Consider the following 18,557-nt stretch of genomic DNA (forward strand, 5'->3'; position numbering starts at 1 on the left):
ATTATTGGTGAAAATTTCATCAGAAGGTGAAGATTTTGTTATTACACTCACATTGCATCATTCTGTAGGCTAGTAAAATAGGGTCAGATCTAAAACCCATCTATTTTTCCAGAATGCCAAAGATAAGAGTTTTTTCCCAAGAAGAGGTCTTTTGCCCTAATACTGAAATTTCAATTTAAAAACAAAAGCTACAAAAAAGAGATTGAAAACCCAAAATTGAGATAAACCTAGGCTAAGACATTTTAAGCCAGTATTTAGATAGCCTAATTATGTCTTGGACTGTCATGTACTCAATCTTCTAAGTATCTAGAAACAAGAAAGAGCAGAGAAATTAGCTTGGTTAAACATTCCCATAATTTATCTCACAAAATAATAAAGAAATTAAAACTTATAACTATACTAGCCTACCATTACCCTAATTTAGCCCAAAAGTAGACTGCCTGAACCTAGGCTATTCATTTGATTTACCAGGCTCAGCAGCTTTCCGTGTGGGTAAGCGTACAACTGCACGTTTTAGAATTTGATTCACTTATCTTTCTAGTTTAGTATTACCAGAAATAATTCCTTGAATTACCTTCGGATTTGTGAAATAGAAAGCTTTATTCTTCTTCTCCGATGAAAATTATGTACAATTTTGCCAAACTTCTTAGGACCAAACTGCCGAAATTCACAATAAAGCAATGCTTTTAGGGTCCTTCATAACAAACTTGTTAGCCTAAACGTTTTGTAGCTTGTGCCCAGTTCCAGTTCCGAACATTTTAGGGAGGTATATGGACTAACAACAAGTCCTTTCACCTCTTTGGCTTCTTCTTAAGGAAAACTAGCCACTGGAAGCACTATTCTGCTCCAGTCAGCAAACAATGAATACATGCAATTATGTACAATAATACACTTTTATTGATTGTGGGAAGTGCGAGTAACTCAGCTACCTGTCCCCAATAATTTAAGGCCACTAGTCTGGCCGGTATCAATGCGGCTCTTCATATTCATTCTCGCTCTATTCTGCACAATCAAAAACTATAGATAAATCACAATCTTTTAAAATTGACTTCTTCAACCTTTAATTGTTACTAAATAATATTTCTCTTCTTTAATATATCAATTGATGCCTTAAATACCTTACGATCAATATCCCAGGACAGATTTGAATCCAGGATAGCTGTATAAGTATTTGGAATCTCAGCTAAGGAGCAGAAACGCTTTAGAGCAATAGTCTCCTTAGTCTGAGCCTGGCAATCAAATAATACATGCTGTACTGTTTCATCTGCTGAAAAGCAGACTCGGCATAAAGGGGAATGATGTAGCTTCCAATTAAATAAGAAGCAATTTAGAAGTAGGGCACCTTATTTCAGCCGGTAATATAGCACTATATTTAATCTTGTATGAAATGGAGATAAAGTTAATTTACTGTGACTAACATTGGATCTTTGCCTGATAATATGTCGTGTTATTATAATCAGCCATATCATTATATTTGATGCCTTTATGACTTGAAACATGCTGAAAATAAACCTCATTCCCTTCGATCTTAAGATTAAGAAGCTGTCTTCTAATATTATATAAATCCTTGTCATTGGCAATTCTATTAATATTTTGGATCATTAGTAATGCCGATTTGGAGTCAGAGAGCAGAGTATATTTTCAAATTCCGTGTTAAAATTTATAAGTGCATCCAAGGCCAGAGGAATGGCACATAATTCAGCAGACAAGACAGAAGATCCCAATGGGAGAGGAGACTAGATGTTCAAATTCAGGGATGGGATACATACTCCAGCTCTTTCCCTCTGGATAGGTCCATCTGTATATATTTTTCTATAGTTAGGGTACGCCTTTGAGATTTCTTCAGCCAAAATAGTCTGGATCTTACAATTAGGAATCAAGCCTTTCCTAATAGAGATAAGTTCTACTTGACAACCTGATGTACTCATTTCCCATGGAGGGGACTCAGTAAAGGGATATGCTTAAGGGGGGTGTTGATTACAGTTTGGGACCTCCAGTTGTAATTGATTCCATGATGAATGGGCATTGGGACAGGCTGACTTCCCAGCAATGGTATGTGCATATACAGTATGCTTGGTTCAATAAGCCTGGATTTGCGAAAAATATTTAATCCTTAGACTGGATGTTCTTTCACTTAGGGACGCCAATCCCGACAGTATTCATAAATTTGACAGACGAGTATGCTATGCACACCAGAGGAGTCTGTTTGTGCCGTTATGTGGCAATCATGGTTTCGTTCCCATGTTGCAAAAACAATATAATTCAATAATAAAGCTACCTTTAGAGATAACTGACTTTTTGACGTGGGTTCAACCAAATGCTATATTTTTGGCAAAGAATTATACATCAACTTAATTTAACATCCCCATCCCTCACTTTTTTTAGAACATCTTCTCAGCATTCTTATTTTAGTGTTAGTACAAGAGTTAAAAGCAAAAGTAATAGGGGTAGTATATTAGTATAGTACCTTTTGGTTGGTTCAGCATTCGCTGAAAGTTTTAACTTGATACTCTAAAGTGGACTTTTCTTGATAACATTCCTTGAAAGTTTTATTGTAATACCCTTAGCTTTAGTAATAATTAAATAAAAAAAACAAGTTTTTTAACTGAAAGTAAGGAGCGACATTCAAACTTAAAACGAACAGAAATTACTTGGTATATGAAAGGGACTGCTTCCTCATCAACGCCCCGCTCTTTACGCTAAAGTTTGACTCTTTCTCTCATCTCTTCTTTTTAAAACAGTAAAAAACTTTAGCGTAAAGAGTGGGGCGTTGATGAGGAGGCAGCCCCTTTCTTATAAGAAGTAATTTTTGTTCGTTTTAAGTTTTAATGTCGCTCCTTACTTTCAGCTAAAAAAAACTAGCGTTTTTATTTAATTTCTGAACGTTTTTAAATCAATGCATGTTTTGATTTTGGCTCTCCGTAGAGGAATAATTAAAACGAAATTTGCATATTTTTTTTTTTGGCTAAATGGCTTTCTCATAATTTTGATCAAATGATTTTTAGAAAAAAAGAGCAGGGGAGGAAGCCTAGTTCCCCTCCAATTTTTTGGTAAATTAAGAAGGCAACTAGAAGTTTTTAATTTTTTACGAATCTTTTTATTAGTAAAAGATATACGTAACTTGTAAATTAGCTCACGTAAAGAACTTATGTATTCTCATGTTTTTATTACATATATGAGGCGGTTCGCCCCCTCGTCAGTATCTCGCTCTTTACACTAAAGCTTAAATTTTGTCCCAATTCATTAAGAATGACCCCTGAATCACAAAAGCCGTAGAATAAATAGTTGAAATTACTAAAAATACTTTAACATAAAGAGCGATGTATTAGGAGGAGGTGAGCCCCTCATATGGGTAATAGTTTCTGTTCGTTTTAAGTTTTAATTCCGCTCCTTACTTCCAGCTGAGAAAACTTTTTCATATTTATTTTTTCATAGTTTTTTTTTAAATAATGCTAGTAAATCTTGCACTCCCTTCATGGAAATTTTCTTACCCCATGACAAATTCCTCGATGGAAAGTTCCCCCAGCATATCCCCCACTTCTAAACCCCTCCCCCAACCAAAATGTCCTCCTGAAAACGCCTGTACACTTCCCAATAACCATTAAATTATTTAAGCACTGGTCAAAGTTTGTAACTTGTAGCCCCTCCCACGGGGACTGTGGGGGAGTAAGTCGTCCCCAAAGACATAGTTATAATGTTTTTCGACTACGCTGAATAAAATGGCTATCTAAGAATTTCGATCCGTCGTATTTGCGAAAATAATTAGCGTTGGAGGGGGCCTAGGTGCCTTCCAATTTTTTGGTCACTTAAAAAGGGCACTAGAACTTTTCATTTCCGTTAGAATGAGCCCTCTCGCAAAATTCTAGGACAACTGGGTCGATACGATCACCCTTGGGAAAAAAAAACAAAAAAAAACAAACAAATAAATAAACACGCATCCGTGATCTGCCTTCTGGCAGAAAATACAAAATTCCACATTATTGTAGATAGGAGCTAGAAACTTTTACAGTAGGGTTCTCTGATACGCTGAATCTAATGGTGCGATTTTCGTTAATATTCTATGACTTTTAAGGGGTGTTTTCCCCTATTTTCTAAAATAACGCAAATTTTCTCAGGCTCGCAACTTTTGATAAGTAAGACTAAACTTGATGAAACTTATAGATTTAAAATCAGCATTAAAATGCAATTCTTTTGATGTAGCTATTGTTATCGAAATTCCATTTTTTTTAATTTTGGTTACTATTGAGCCGGGTCACTCCTTACTACAGTTCTTTACCACGAACTGTTTAAAACAGCATTAGTCACCACAATAGCAGTTGTAGCAGTAGCAGACGTAGTAGTACAAGAAGCTGTTGAAGCATTATTATTTTAGTATTTATAGCAGCATGAACATTTTGCATTTTGCCTAGTAAAAACATCGCCCTTACCATGTCTTAAAAGTTTCAACCTAATACCACAGACCATTCCTGGTCTGTTTTTTTTTTTTTTACACATGACACATTTTTGTCACACACTGACACATTTTTGTCAGCCTGCTTGTATAGAATGTGTTTTGTTAGTTCAACATCCTCCTAAAGATTCTATAAAAGTTTCAACATCCTAGCCTTAGCCTCAGCAATGGTAGTTTTCAGTAATAATAGTAGAAATTGCAGCGGTAATAGTAGTAGCAATATAAACAGAGTACCTCTCTTCAGTTTCTTTTATACTCAACACGATTTGAAGTTTCAACTTAAAGCTCTAAGCTATTACTAAGAAATTGCTAATACATCCTTTTGGCAACTAGAATGTACCCAGTATGGTTTAATTTACTGTTTGTGCCTTTGTCTTAATTTTTAGTTACAAGACCTTTTTGTAAACTAAATTCATTACCACTATAGAACTCTTTGTTTAACCCCTTTCCGGCTAATTCTTAAATACCATCTAATTTTTCTTACGGCCTTTCTTTGGTAAGTTTTCGTATTTCCGCTTATTCGCTTTTGTTGAAAAAAAACAAGCAAATTAAAACAAAATGTCTTGGCTTTTTTTAGAATTGGCCATGACTTGACTTTTCCCACAACTATTCCATTTTCAATTCAAAAATCAACAGACTCGATCGAGGCCTGGAATCTATGCTGTATAGTACAGTGTCACAGTACTATACTGCATATGAAGAGGGTCAATATAAAAAGGGGGTTTTATATTTAGTAAGGGTTCCATCCATTGTATCAGTGAAACACTGGGTAGGGGTTCTCTGCGAGCCTGCAAGAGATCCTGATGTAATTGGACATTCCTTTTCAATTACTAATGTTTGTTGGGTTTTTAGTGAGGGTTTGGAATACAATAAAAGGAAGACATGCAATTGTTTTTTTAATGTGATTGTCTAGAATCCATTTAGAACTAAAATTGAAACATAACTTAGGCACTGCAAGCGTCATGGGTGACAATTTTGGGTGACAATGCCTCCTTGCAGTTAAAGAATTTTCAGAATTTGCTCTGTCAGAGTGACAAGGTGGAATTAGACCTCGAGGACAAACTAATAGATGTGTGCAATCTATCAAATTTGAATGTTTTTAAGAACATGAAGCCATTTCAATCCCTTTTGCACACGGGCAAAAAAAACCTGAGTAACACCATGCAATTGGTAGGGTCATTCGAGAAATTAAGCGGGGAAGATTGCGTAGACGCAGCTATGGTTGCACTTATTGAAACAACATATAAGTCAATTTTACAGCTACGCATTACAAATTGTCCGATCACTCTATCACCAGAACGCGAGCTGGCCATTAAAGATAAAGATATGTGTTGGGTCTCATAAGGAAAAAATTGTTGAGGGTAGTGAGGATATTGCAGTCCGCGAACCACGGCCATTTAAGTAATCTTACTTTATCGGGAGGGAGTAACTTTCGCGGGGTAGGAAATAAATCTTGTAATGTAGATGTTAGACAGCAATACTTTTTACTGGTTTACATGCACAATTCCACCTCTGATATGAAATTCATATTACCAGCGATGGAACGTTTTCAGAAAGCTGAAGGTGTAGATAGTGAATGAATTTCTTCCCCTCAGTAGAAGTTGTATCCGTAATAGGTGTATTAGCAATAGTGGCAGTACGTACGTAGTGGCTTTTGATTGGCTCAATATATTCCGTAACTTGACCAAATTTTCAATTTAATACTTTATGCCGCTCCTAAAATGTTTCTTAAATGCCCTTTTAACAAAATGTATGCATATAGAGTGCTTCGATTTGAGTTTTCACCTTATCACCATTATCCTTAGTAGCTTCGGCCTTCACGTTGACAGTGGTACTAATAGCAGTAGCAAGTTTGCACTTAGTGAAATTTCGGTTGTAAACATCCCCCTCAACTTACCCAAGAATTTTAACTTAATGATCTTAGGTGTTCTTGATATAATTCTAATTCAACCTTTCGACAATCAACCTATGAGAATTTTGTTTTTACTTAGTTTAATGTCCACTAAACATCCCCTAAAAGCTTCATCTTAAAACTTTAGCTTCAGTAGAAGTAATAGCATTAATAGCAGTATGGACAGAACACCTTTAGCATTTTTCCAACATCCTCCTCATAATAAAGCGATAATTTCAGCTTAATACCCCAAGCAGCCTTTGGAACCACGCTGAAACGTCATTTTGACAGCCTTCATCCACATGGAGTGTTTAGATTTAGTTGGAAATCCTCACAACATTCCCATTCAATTTTCACCTTAGTACCCTTAGCTTTAGACTTGTCTAAAAGCTAAGGACAAGCTTTAGGCTTGTCCTCTAATCCCTTTTCATTCTTTAAAAGGGTGCCAAAACTTTTGATTACCCACCAAATGATCTCCTTTAAAGTTTCCTCTTAGTTTGCCTCTTAAAAAGGGTGCCAGCACTTTTAATTTCCAATCGAACGAGTTCCTTTAAAAGTTTCTATGATAGCGCTGCACTGTCTATTATGTTGCTTATGCACAATCTTGAAAACCTAAATGCATATTTTTTTTTAATTGAAAGTCTCCCTAAACGCATAAAAGTTTGACCTTAATACCCTTACCCTTATTAGGTACAGAAATCACAGTAGTAGCAGTATAGTATACAAGTAGTGCCTTTTAGTTAATTCAAAATTCACCAAAACATACCTTGAAAGTTCCAATTGAATCATTTAAGCCGTTCCTGAGATTTTGCTGTTACACTCTTTTTACAATCTACATGTTTATAGTTCGTTTGGATTTTATTCAACATCTGCCTAAACCTTCCTTGAAAGTTACACCTTAGTTCCCTTAGCCTTAGTAGTAGCAATAGATGTATCAGTAGTAGTAGCATCGTAGCATTTGCCTTAGTAGTAGCAATAGAGGTATCAGTAGTAGTAGCATCGTAGCATTTGTAGGAGTATGCACACGGCACCTTTCATTTTCTTCAACTTCCCCCTCTACACGTGCTGAAAGTTTCAAATTAACACCATAAATCGTTTCTGAGGCATTGCAGATACATCTTCTTGATAAACTGCATGCGCTAAGTGTGCTTGATTTAGTTCAGCACTGTTTCAGCATCCTCCAAAATCTTCACCTTAGTACCCTTAGCAATAATAGCAGCAGTAGTAGTAGGAGTAGTTATAGTAGTAATAGAATTCGCAGTAGCAGAATTGGTAGTAGCAGCCGTAGCCTTAGTAGCACTAATGATAGTAGCAGCAGTAATAGCACTAGTAGATGTAGTAGTAGCAGCAGTAGTAGTTGTAGGATGCAATTATCATCCATTGGTTAGTTCAACATCTTCCAAAACAAGCCCAATAACTTCATACGTCGAGACGTTCCTAGGATATTTCTGATACGCTCTTATGAAAACCTACATGTAAACAGCTTGTTGTGAATCAGTTGAAGCTCATACTCTTAGTCGTAGATATAGTAATAGTCCAGTAACAGTAGGAGTACTAATAACACAAGTTGTAGGACTGGTAATAGTATTTATTAATAGAACTAGTACTAATAGCAGTAGTTGTACTAGCATGTTGCCTTTTGGTCAGTTGAACATCCTCCTCATCAACCCCTGAAATTTTTCAAGTTAATACAAATAGCCGTTGCTGTCATATTCCCTATATGCTCTTTTGATAACCTGTATTTTCATAGTTTGTTTTAATTTAGTTCAACTTTCTCATCATCCACTTCCTAAAATATTCATCTTAATACTTTTACTGTTAATAGTAGTTACAATAGAAGTAGTAGTTGAAGTGGTAGCAGTAGTAAAAGCAGTTGAGGTAGTAGTATAATTATTCGCATACGAATAATGCCTTTTTGGTCAGTAGATTATCTCCCTCATTATTTTCTAAAAGTTCCAAATTGATATACTCAGTCATTCCTGAGTTAAGCCTTTTTGACACCTCGTATATATACATAATGTGCTTTGATTTAGTTTGACACTCCCCTCAGCATTCTCTGAGAGACTCGTCTAAATGCCCTTCGTCTTTTTGGACACCAAATGTCGAACAAGTTTAGTCTTATCAATAACAAAGTCTATATGTAAACATAGGTGAATTTTATAGCTTACAACCTCTCCCTAAGGGATGATGGGGGGACATCCACAACAATAAACTTACTGAACCTTTTAAATATACAGAACAAAATGGAGATCTCAAACGTTAATTGGATGGGTTTGAGAAATTTATGGGCATGGAAGGGGGGCTGGTTGCCGTTCAGTCCTTTTTAACTCTTTAAAAGGACTCTAAAACTTTCATTTTTCAACCGACTACGCTCCTTTCGAAGTTTGTGCGACATCTCCTTTTACAAGAGATGCAAATAGCGTAAATAGCGATAAGAGGTGCCTTGGTGAAAGAAAAAATTATGGATTGTACCCCACTTCGCTCTTAACCTAGGTATCAGAATTGTTTTGTCTATGATGTGGAGTAGTTAAACACACGTTAAATAAATATCATTTAAAAAAATATAGAGTAAAAAAAAAACAGATAGCCAAGAAAGTAGAGAAACAAGAAAGACCAAGTTGGCATTAGAACATCAGAAAAAAGACGAATAAACAAGGACTTTAAAGTTAAAAAGATTAACTGGTAAAAAACCCGTTATTGAACAATGAATATCATCAGGACATAATTGGCATAAGCGGAGCTGGTTATAAGAAAGATATTGAAAAGCGAATATAACGGAAAATCAGCATAATATTCTACATTTTTACATTTATGGAATAGTATATGAATCCAAAACATAAGAAATAGGATGTTATCAGCGCTTATCATGCGCCTTCAATTACAAATAAGAGAATTCAGAGCATTATTGGAACTGATTTGACCAATCTAGCTATAACAAAAATATTATTATAAAAAAAGCACTAATTATTATCTTTTTTCAATGATTTTCGTCTTTCAGAAAATCAGATTTGCTGTCAGGAAATTATATGTACCTTTTTATTTATATTCAACTTTATATGTAAAGAATATATTCATATCTACTGTCAAAAGTTATAAAAAACAAAATTGATTTTTAAACTCGATTTTAAGGAGTAAAAGAATCTTAATCAGGGAAAAAAGTGACCTGAACTGAAGCTGCGAAACAGGAAGCATAAAACTCCTCTTTAGCATACTCTATAAGTTTGATCTGTATATTCTAAGCGGTTGCTAGCATGTTACTGATACACCCTTTCATAAACTGTATGCACATATGGTCTTTTGATTTATTTTGAATTTACTCTCAACATTTTCTGAAATATTCACCTTAATACCCTTAGCCTTAGCTGTTGTAGAGGGTAAAATTACTGTTTATATTAGTACTAATAGTAGTAATTTTAATATCAGTAGTAGTAGTAGTATTAGTAATAGTAGCACTATTAGTAATAGTGGCAGTAGTAGTAGTAGTTGTAGTAGAAGTAATTGGAGTAATAGTAACAGTGGTAGTTTAACACCACCCCCCCTATCTGAAATTTCACTGAAACCTTCAAGTTAAAGGATTAAACATGCCCCCTATTTTCAATTATAAATACTTGGTTTAAACATTGGACTACTTATACATTCTACAGTCTCTATGCAAAGGGCTGAAGGTGATATTCGTCATTCCTAGAGACATAGTCACTGGACCTTTAAGTATGCTAAACGAAATAGCAAACTAAGGGGACTGCTTACCCTTCCGTCAATTTTGAATCTTTATAATGACACTGTAACTTTTAATTTCAATCGCAAGAACCCTTACGAAGTTTCAAAGACAACTCTTTAAGTAGAGAGAGCTTTGTCGAACCATGGTATCAAGTTTTTTTTATGTACAAATCCTTCCTTATATCTAAAGTTTATGTCATCTACCCTATGTTATTTTGTAGAATAAAATATATAGAACACATTTGTGGAGAAATATACCACCAGCTTCATTCCGTTTCTTTCTTTCTTTTTTAAACCTCATGTAAGCTCTAAGTTCGAAAGCTAGCCCGAAAAAGAAAAGATGCCGCATTTTCGCCTTTATAGTTGGATTAAATCGCACCACGTATGTCGTAACACTGGCCGGTAAAAGGCAAAACTTAAAACATAAAAGAAGAAAAGCACAAAGCCCAGCCCTTGGATTCCTAAGAAATCCAGTGAAACAACAGGTGAATGTTTAGTAAACATTTAGATCATTTGATCTATTGATCTCGAGATCGTTTGATCTCGTAATAGATCATTTGATTACTATTGTATAGGCTAATTATAATTTGATGATAATAAGGTAAAGGTACGTTGCATTGCAGAAATCAGCCTTGGCCTACTAGGTTTACTATTCAAAATGTTATCCAAATATGCGTAATTGTTGCTCTTGTAACTGTGGATAGTTTTCATTGATAAGGAGTAAAACACAATAATAACAAGTGGCATAATGGCTATACTCAGAAAATTTAGGTTAGGCTACTTTCAGAAAATTTCTTTTCAATAAATTCACTATTGCTTCTGATCAATCAATTTATTAATACTAAATAAAACTATTACAAAAGTAAATCAATTAATAGGCCCAAGAAGCTATGCTTGTAATGAAGCTATGCTGCTGTCTGGTTTTGGTTGATAATGTAGGGCTATATCTGTTCATTGGTGACATTTTAGATAAAGGCCTTCTAAGGGGGAAAACATCTCAATTAGCCTTAGTAGGCCTAAACATAGGCTAGCCCAGTCTAGTGAATGCTTTTTCCTTTTCATATAAGCTTATTTGTAAATATTTGTATTAATTGATGAAATGAACTTACCCCTAGAATAAGAGTTTCATCCTGAAACTAAGTATGGTATTTGTTTCTGCTGCAAATTCATTTTAAGCTCTTTACATACCCTCAAAGATGATAAGCCTAGGCATACCTTTTCCTCTTATTTTAGATATTACTTATAGAGCATGGGCTACCTGTGTTACCATCAATCTTTTTAAAACTGGTTTATATGAAAAATTGAACTGACAGTAACAAAATCAAGAATCAATAAATACAAAGAAAATATAGGGTATTATATGAATATAGGCTATAGTAGCCTATAGAAATATACAAATTGAATTTACAACTAAAAAATGTCATATTTAGGTTCAGGAAGGAATGCTTATTTGGTTTAGATATATGATCAGTCCACTACATAAGAAGATATGCTAAGGAAACAGTTCTTGCTTTATAATGTACAAATGGGTAAAATTCTTGTTAATTGACTTTTGGCTATCTTGGAAAGGGGTTAGGTTCAGTGCTGTAACAAGTACTCCAAATTTTTACCTAAGTATCAAGTATTAAGTACTCATTGTTTTTCTACTTAAATATCATATAATAAGTACTTTCCAAATTCTTACTTAAGTATCAAATATCAAGTACTTGCCAAAATTGATATATATATATATATATATATATATATATATATATATATATATATATATATATATATATATATATATATATATATATGTATATATATATATATATATATATATATATATATATATATATATATATATATATATATGTATATATATATATATATATATATATACATATATATATATATATATATATATATATATATATATATATATATATATATATATATATCTGATATAAAGCCCATGGTACCTTTTTTTAAAGCCATTCTGAAGGCTTCTTAGCCCCTTCCCTTCCCTATAAAATGTCCCCTGTCATTCCTCTCTTGGAAATCTTAATCAAGAACCAGAATTTCCATTTTATTGTTTTTAACTGTTTCCCTTATTTGGCTGGTACACACCCAATGAAGTCCAAGAAAATGATCTTAACCAATTTTCAACACAATGGCTTGAAAGAAAAAGACTTTCAAAACAATTAAGGACAGTCAAAAAACTCCTGATAGGATCCAACAGATCACATGACAGGACTAACACAGTGCACATAGAGTTGAACTTCTGGTGATCAGTGTTCAGTTGAATCTGGCATGTTTGAAAAAATACATGGTTATTTTGAAACATGTGTGAATGATAAAAAAAAATATTGAAAATATTTTTCCCCTTGTTGGGCTGGTAGACACCCAATGAAGTCCAATAAATAGTCTGACCAATTTTGAACATAATGGCTTGAAAGAAAAAGACTATCAAAACAATTAAGTACAGTCAAAAACTTCTGATTAGATCAGACAGATCACATGACAGGATTAATACAGTGCACATAGAGTTGAACTTCTGTCAATTAGTGTTCAGTCAAATCTGGCATGTTTGAAAAAATACAGGGTTATTCTGAAACATGTTGGAATGGTTGAAAAAATATTGAAAATAGAAAAATAAACTTCAGATTGGCTTTAAAACAGATAATAGGTAATAAAGTAGTTCATTCTCTGATTCAATGAGTAAAAACCTTAGCAACAAAAAAAACTCAAATTTAAAAATAAGAAGCCAAGTGAGTTAGTTGCAGACTTTTTTAATAAGAGAAATCAAAGCTCAATAATTAAAAATAAATTGATGACATGTCTTGCCCTTGGCACCTTTTACAAGGAAACTGCCTTATGTTTTCAAGTTAAATTTCAGACACGCTATGAAAATGTATGGCATCTATATCCTTTGGCTGGTTTTCACTCAAGCAAGCTGCATGCTGTGTAATCAATTCAGGTGGCTGGTAAACTTCCTACAAACATAAGATTATAAAATCATGGGCCTGCAGCAAGCCCGCTGATTCAGACACATTCCATATGGCTGGTCAAACTGCAGAATGAATGAATGAATCACTGAATGAACTTTATTATCTGTAAAAGTATAGAAAAACACAAAGTATGGAGTATTATAAATAAACAAAAACAATAAACAGCAAAAAAAATTCAAACTAACAAAAGACAACATGGACTAATTAACTGGTATCCATATGGAAAAAAGGCTGCAGAGGGTCATAAAGGTGAATAAAGTAAATAGTCTTTTTACATAAATCATCACTGGAAGACCAAATCCGAGAAGGCATATCTATTAAACCAAATCAAGCAATTATTTTTCTGTTTTGGTGCCATCTAGGAAGCCGGAGGAAGAATTTACAATATCTGAAATAAGCTGCACATGGAGTGTGGGGATTTTCCTTACAAAACAGCTTGATTCACTAGGGATGAAAAGGCAGTGGAAATGTTGGACCAAAACACAGACCAATCCAACTAACTAAAGAAGAACATAGCAGATTTGCAGTCCCAGCAAAGAATGGAGCGACTGCATAAGGGCTATTAAAACAAACAAACTTGCATTTAGATGCATTAACTGACAATCCAGTCTAAGATAATTCATTGGTTAATATAGTAAAATTGGAAAGCAATCCACAGCAAGTCTGGGCAGCAAGAAGAATGTTGTCTGCATATGCAACAGAAGACAAACCAATATTACCATAAGAAACAGAACTTTCAAGGGGATGCAGGCACAATGCAAGCACACATTTAAATATACAAGGAGACAATACAGCAGAAGTTGCAACCTATCTATTTCTAGCAGCAGTTTTCACACCATGAAGTGGCAAAAACCATGAGACTAAGTCGAAAATCCTCTGAGAAAAAAGGAATCAAACAAGAGCTCATATGGCACTTGCAACAAGGTCAGAAGAGCCAAGAGCTCATACAGCATGAGCTCTAGCAAAATTATATGAGTCAATAGGTTAATTTAAAAGAAAAATCAGAGGCTTAATGCTGGTCGGCATTCAAAATAAGAGCTATGAGACACAAGTTACTTTTAAATATCAAAATTCTTTAAGATCTGATCACCCACTCACAAGTTAAAAATACCTCATTTTTCTAATTTTTCCTCTCCCTTCAGCCCCCCCCCAGATGGTTGAATCAGAGAAATCAACTTTATCTAGTCAATTTGTGCATGTCCCTGACATGCCTACCAATTTTCATTGTCCTAGCACATCCAGAAGTACCAAACTCGCCAAAGCACTGAACCCCCTAACTACTGCAAAGAGAGTGGATCCAGTCCGGTTTTGTCAATCATGTATCTATGACATTTGCTTATTCTACCCACCAAGTTTCATCCCAATCTCTTTACTTGAAGGGTTTTCCAAGATTTCTGGTTTCCCTCTCCAACTCTCCCCCAATGTCACCAGAACTGGTTGGGGTTTAAAATAAGAAATCTGAGACATGAGTTTCTTCTTAATATCAAATTCAAAATACCTCATGAATGGTCATCCACTCTTAAGTTAAAAATACCTATTTTTTTTTAATTTTTCCGAATTAACACCCCCTCCAACTCCCCCAAAGAGAGCAAATCCATTTTGGTTAAGTCAATCACATATCTAGGACTTGTACTTATTCTTCCCACCAAGTTTCATTCTGATCACTCCACTCTAACCATTTTCCAAGATTTCTGCCCCCCCCCCCAAATCCCCCCAATGACACTGGATCTGATCAGGACTTAAGACATGAGATCTGAGTTACAAGGTCCTTCTAATATGAATTTTCGTCCAATGAAATTCAACATCCAATCACTCCTTTGTAAGTTAAAAATACCTCATTTGTTCTAAGTTTTCATAATTAACCCTCCCCCTCAACTCCCCAAAAGAGAGTGAATTCGTTCTGTTTATGTCAATCATGTATCTAGGACTTGTGCTTATTTTTCCCACTAAGTTTCATCCCAATCCCTCCACTCTAGGCATTTTCCAAGATTTTAGGTTTCCCCCTCCAATGTCACCCAATCTGGTTGGAATTTAAAGTAAGAGCTCTGAAACATGATGTCCTTCTAAATATCAAATTTAGTTAAGATCTGATCTAATTTTTCCAAATGAACCCTCATCCCACTCTCCCTCCAGATGGTCAAATTGGGGAAACAACTATTTCAAATTTAATCTGGTCTGATCCCTGATACACCTGCCAAATTTCATTGTCCTAGCTTCTCTGGAAGTGCCCAAACTAGCAAGACCAGGACTGACAGACCAACAGACCTACAGAATTTGCTATCACTGTATGTCACTTGGTAAATACCAAGTGCCATACAAAGTAATTTTTCTCTGGGAATGGAATATTTGGTTGAAGGTTAGCTTCAGTATGATTTATTTTGGAAAAGGGTTATTTCCAGGTTTTGGGCAAGCCATGGGTAGAAGTAGTTATAGGCCCTACTAAACTGAAGGAAAACTCAACTTTTTTAAAACTTGAAACTCCCTCCCCCTTGCCGTATTTTAGATAGGGCTTGTGATATCAGAGCTCAATATGAGCCCTGATCCTAGACATCTTTGGTCTAGCTTTCATTTGGATCTGTTGCTCCATTCGCAAGTTTAACTAAATTAAACCAAAAGCTTCACTGAGATCCATCAATCTCTTGCAAGTGACACTGAATTAAATGAAAAACTCAACTTTTAATTAAGCTTGGGTCTTCATTCCAGAACTCAATGCATACCATACTCTTGGGCATCTTTATTCAATTTTTATTGAAATTCATCTCCATATGCAAGTTACAGTGAATTAAATGAAAAACTCGAATATTTTTTAACACTTAAAGCCCCATCACCCTAATTAAGCTCAAATTTAATCCAAATAGTTCAATTTCAACTGCACTGATGGGCAGATAGACAGACAGATCTCAAAAACCTATCTTGATGGATATTTTCCACTATCCAAATAGGTGATGATACCTGGATGATGATATGCCATTGTTTTCCTTTTTTAAATCCAATTAGCCAACATTGCTACCTAAGACGTTGCAACATCCGTCCGTCCATCCGTCCGAGTAATCACGTATTGGGGGAGAAACACTGGTTGGATTTGGCTGAAAATTGTGATGGCCAGATTTGGTGCCACAGATCATGAGACATATCAAGTTGAAAGATGAAAACTCTAGCTCAAATAGAACAAGGGGGAGAGGGTTTTACCTGCTGGAACAGTTTTTTGTTTAATTCAGAGTAACTTCCAACTGGAGTGATGGATCTGAATGAAAATTGAACCAAAGAGGCCTAAGACCATGACACATATCAAGTTTTGAGGTAAAGACCCTAGCTCTAATTTAACAAGGGGGAGTGGGTTTTAATTCCTGAAAAATTTAATTTTCCTGTTTAATTTAGTATAACTTGCAAATGGAGTAACGGATCCGAATGAAAACTAGACCAAAGATGCCTAAGATTAGGGCCACTGCATTGGATCCAGCTAGAATTCCCTTGACTTGTTTATTGCAGACAATATTTAGATGGGCAAAGATTTATAGCTTCAGTAGCTTTACCAATAATACAGTCCTGAAGATGATGAAATGTTAGAAATCTGGTTCAGTTGACGAGATGACTAAACTTAAGCACTAATGTCAGAAATATAAGCCCAAATGGACTATAGTATGCAACATTTAGCACAAAACAAGGGATTTTAGCTCACTGTCAACTAGTGAACCGTGAAATAATTTCAATTTTCTTTGTTATATAACTTTTAAACAAGAATTAAACCAAGTGTTAACATACTATACTTTTTTTTGTCAAAAACAAATACCTTATTTCATATTCAAAAATAGGGCATGGAGCTATATCTGACTTTACTCTAAATCTAAAGGGTGATGTTTTCTTATACATTGCCAAAGCACAGAAACACAAAAGCTATATCTGAGTTTGCTCTAAATCTAAAGGTGATGTTTTCTTGTACATTGCCAAAGCACACACACACAAAATTCTCTCGTCAAAGGTAAAGTATTTGAAAAACAAGTACATTAAAAGTATTTTAAGTAATAAGTATTTCATAATCTTACTTAAGTATCAAGTAATAAGTACACCCTAGAGTTACTTAAGTACAAGTACAAGTAATGGAAAATTTTACTTAAGTAGTACTTGAAGTAAAAGTACTTCAAGTAAGTGACAGCACTGGTTAGGTTAGGATAATGGAACTTTTAGGGATGGGTCTAAAGGCTAAAGTATATCCTGGGAAGGTATTTTGAAGTACCTGCCTCCACTCCTTCTCCCTCTAGAGGTTATTGACCATTTATGACCTTTAAAAATATGTGTGTTATAAAAGTGAAATCTTGCAAAATAGATCTTCTGCTTGAATAAAGTACAACACAATTGTTTTCAGTTTCACAACTTTGCTCAATCCCAATATATAAGGTTTTAAAGATATGTAAATACATTTCCTAAATTTTGAATAAACAACATTGATATGGCTCAGAATTCTTTTCAAATAACAGGAATTGCATTTTCAGAGCTGAAGGCAGAGAAAAAGCAACTGGTAACTAAAAATTAAGGTAAAATGTTGTTTTGTCATAATTTCAATAGGTATAGGACCTGTCATGTAGGCAAATTTCAGGGCCATAAAATTGAATTTCCAAGTAAAATAATTACTATGTTTAGAAAAAGTACAAAAATGGGCATTTCAGCATTTCTACTGATATTATAAATAAAATGCAACATTGAAATTTATCTAAATCTTTTTCCATAGGATTTGATATTTTTCAACATTAATTCTCTAAAAATACAGCCTCTAATAGAATCAATAACCTAACAGACAAAGAAAAAGGCATAATATGGCAAACTGGTTTAACCAATTGAACTGTGTGAATTCCATACCTATGGATTACATCACTTCAACAAGCTAGATTTATATTCAAATAGTAAGTTTTTAACCAGTATGGATCCATAAACAGCTTAAAATTGAATTTCTGAGTAAATCAATTGAAGAGAATAAAAAAAGCATACAAAAAGAAATTGGGTGGTATGTTCACCTATTTCATAGTTCAGTACTGGAAAAATCTTCCAACTTTACCCTAATAATTGCTTCTAGGGGAAATTCTATTTTGAATTTGGCCCAGACTTGCCCCAACTCTAAATGGGTATTTGAGAAAGTTAAAACAGGTAGGGTGGTTTAAATTCATGGGATGGCTAGCCCAGAACCTCCCCATTGCACTTCCTGGCCAAAGGACCATGAAATGGAGATCAGTAATGTTGGTAGGAAGTATAGCTTTAAGTCCATTGCTGTATTCTTAACCTTTTTTTAATAGGGTATAACTTACTACCCTGCCCATAGGCTAGTTTTTAGACTATGATACAAAGTTTAAAACTCACAGTTGAGTTATTCAATTCATTAGTTTAAAGTAATATTCCAAATGCATTGATTCATTCCAAATGTGTACAACTAATACAATAAGTATTTAAATTTACCAGTTATTCTTAAATCCTAAGCATTTTCCTGACATCTGTATTTTAGGGGGCATTTATAGTGTAA

The 18,557-nt window shown here is 34.5% G+C and overlaps 2 protein-coding genes across 6 annotated transcripts in view; one reads left to right on the forward strand and one right to left on the reverse strand.

Moving 5' to 3' along the window:
- LOC136040575 (uncharacterized) overlaps window positions 1–679 on the reverse strand; it is a 145,158-nt gene extending 144,479 nt beyond the window's left edge. For 2 of the 5 annotated variants that reach the window (XM_065724814.1, XM_065724811.1), the window contains exon 1: window positions 575–679. The gene's annotated coding sequence lies outside the window, so the exon portion shown is untranslated. Of the gene's footprint in view, window positions 1–468 lie in introns of all 5 variants that reach the window. The other 3 variants (XM_065724813.1, XM_065724815.1, XM_065724812.1) reach the window with 3 other exon arrangements.
- Window positions 680–10,447: 9,768 nt separating this feature from the next.
- LOC136040765 (ras-related protein Rap1) overlaps window positions 10,448–18,557 on the forward strand; it is a 42,658-nt gene continuing 34,548 nt past the window's right edge. Inside the window, exon 1 of the mRNA XM_065725086.1 lies at window positions 10,448–10,543. The gene's annotated coding sequence lies outside the window, so the exon portion shown is untranslated. The remainder of the gene's footprint in view (window positions 10,544–18,557) is intronic.

Source organism: Artemia franciscana, chromosome 21, assembly GCF_032884065.1.
Source record: "Artemia franciscana chromosome 21, ASM3288406v1, whole genome shotgun sequence".
Taxonomy (NCBI): Eukaryota; Metazoa; Arthropoda; class Branchiopoda; order Anostraca; family Artemiidae; genus Artemia; species Artemia franciscana.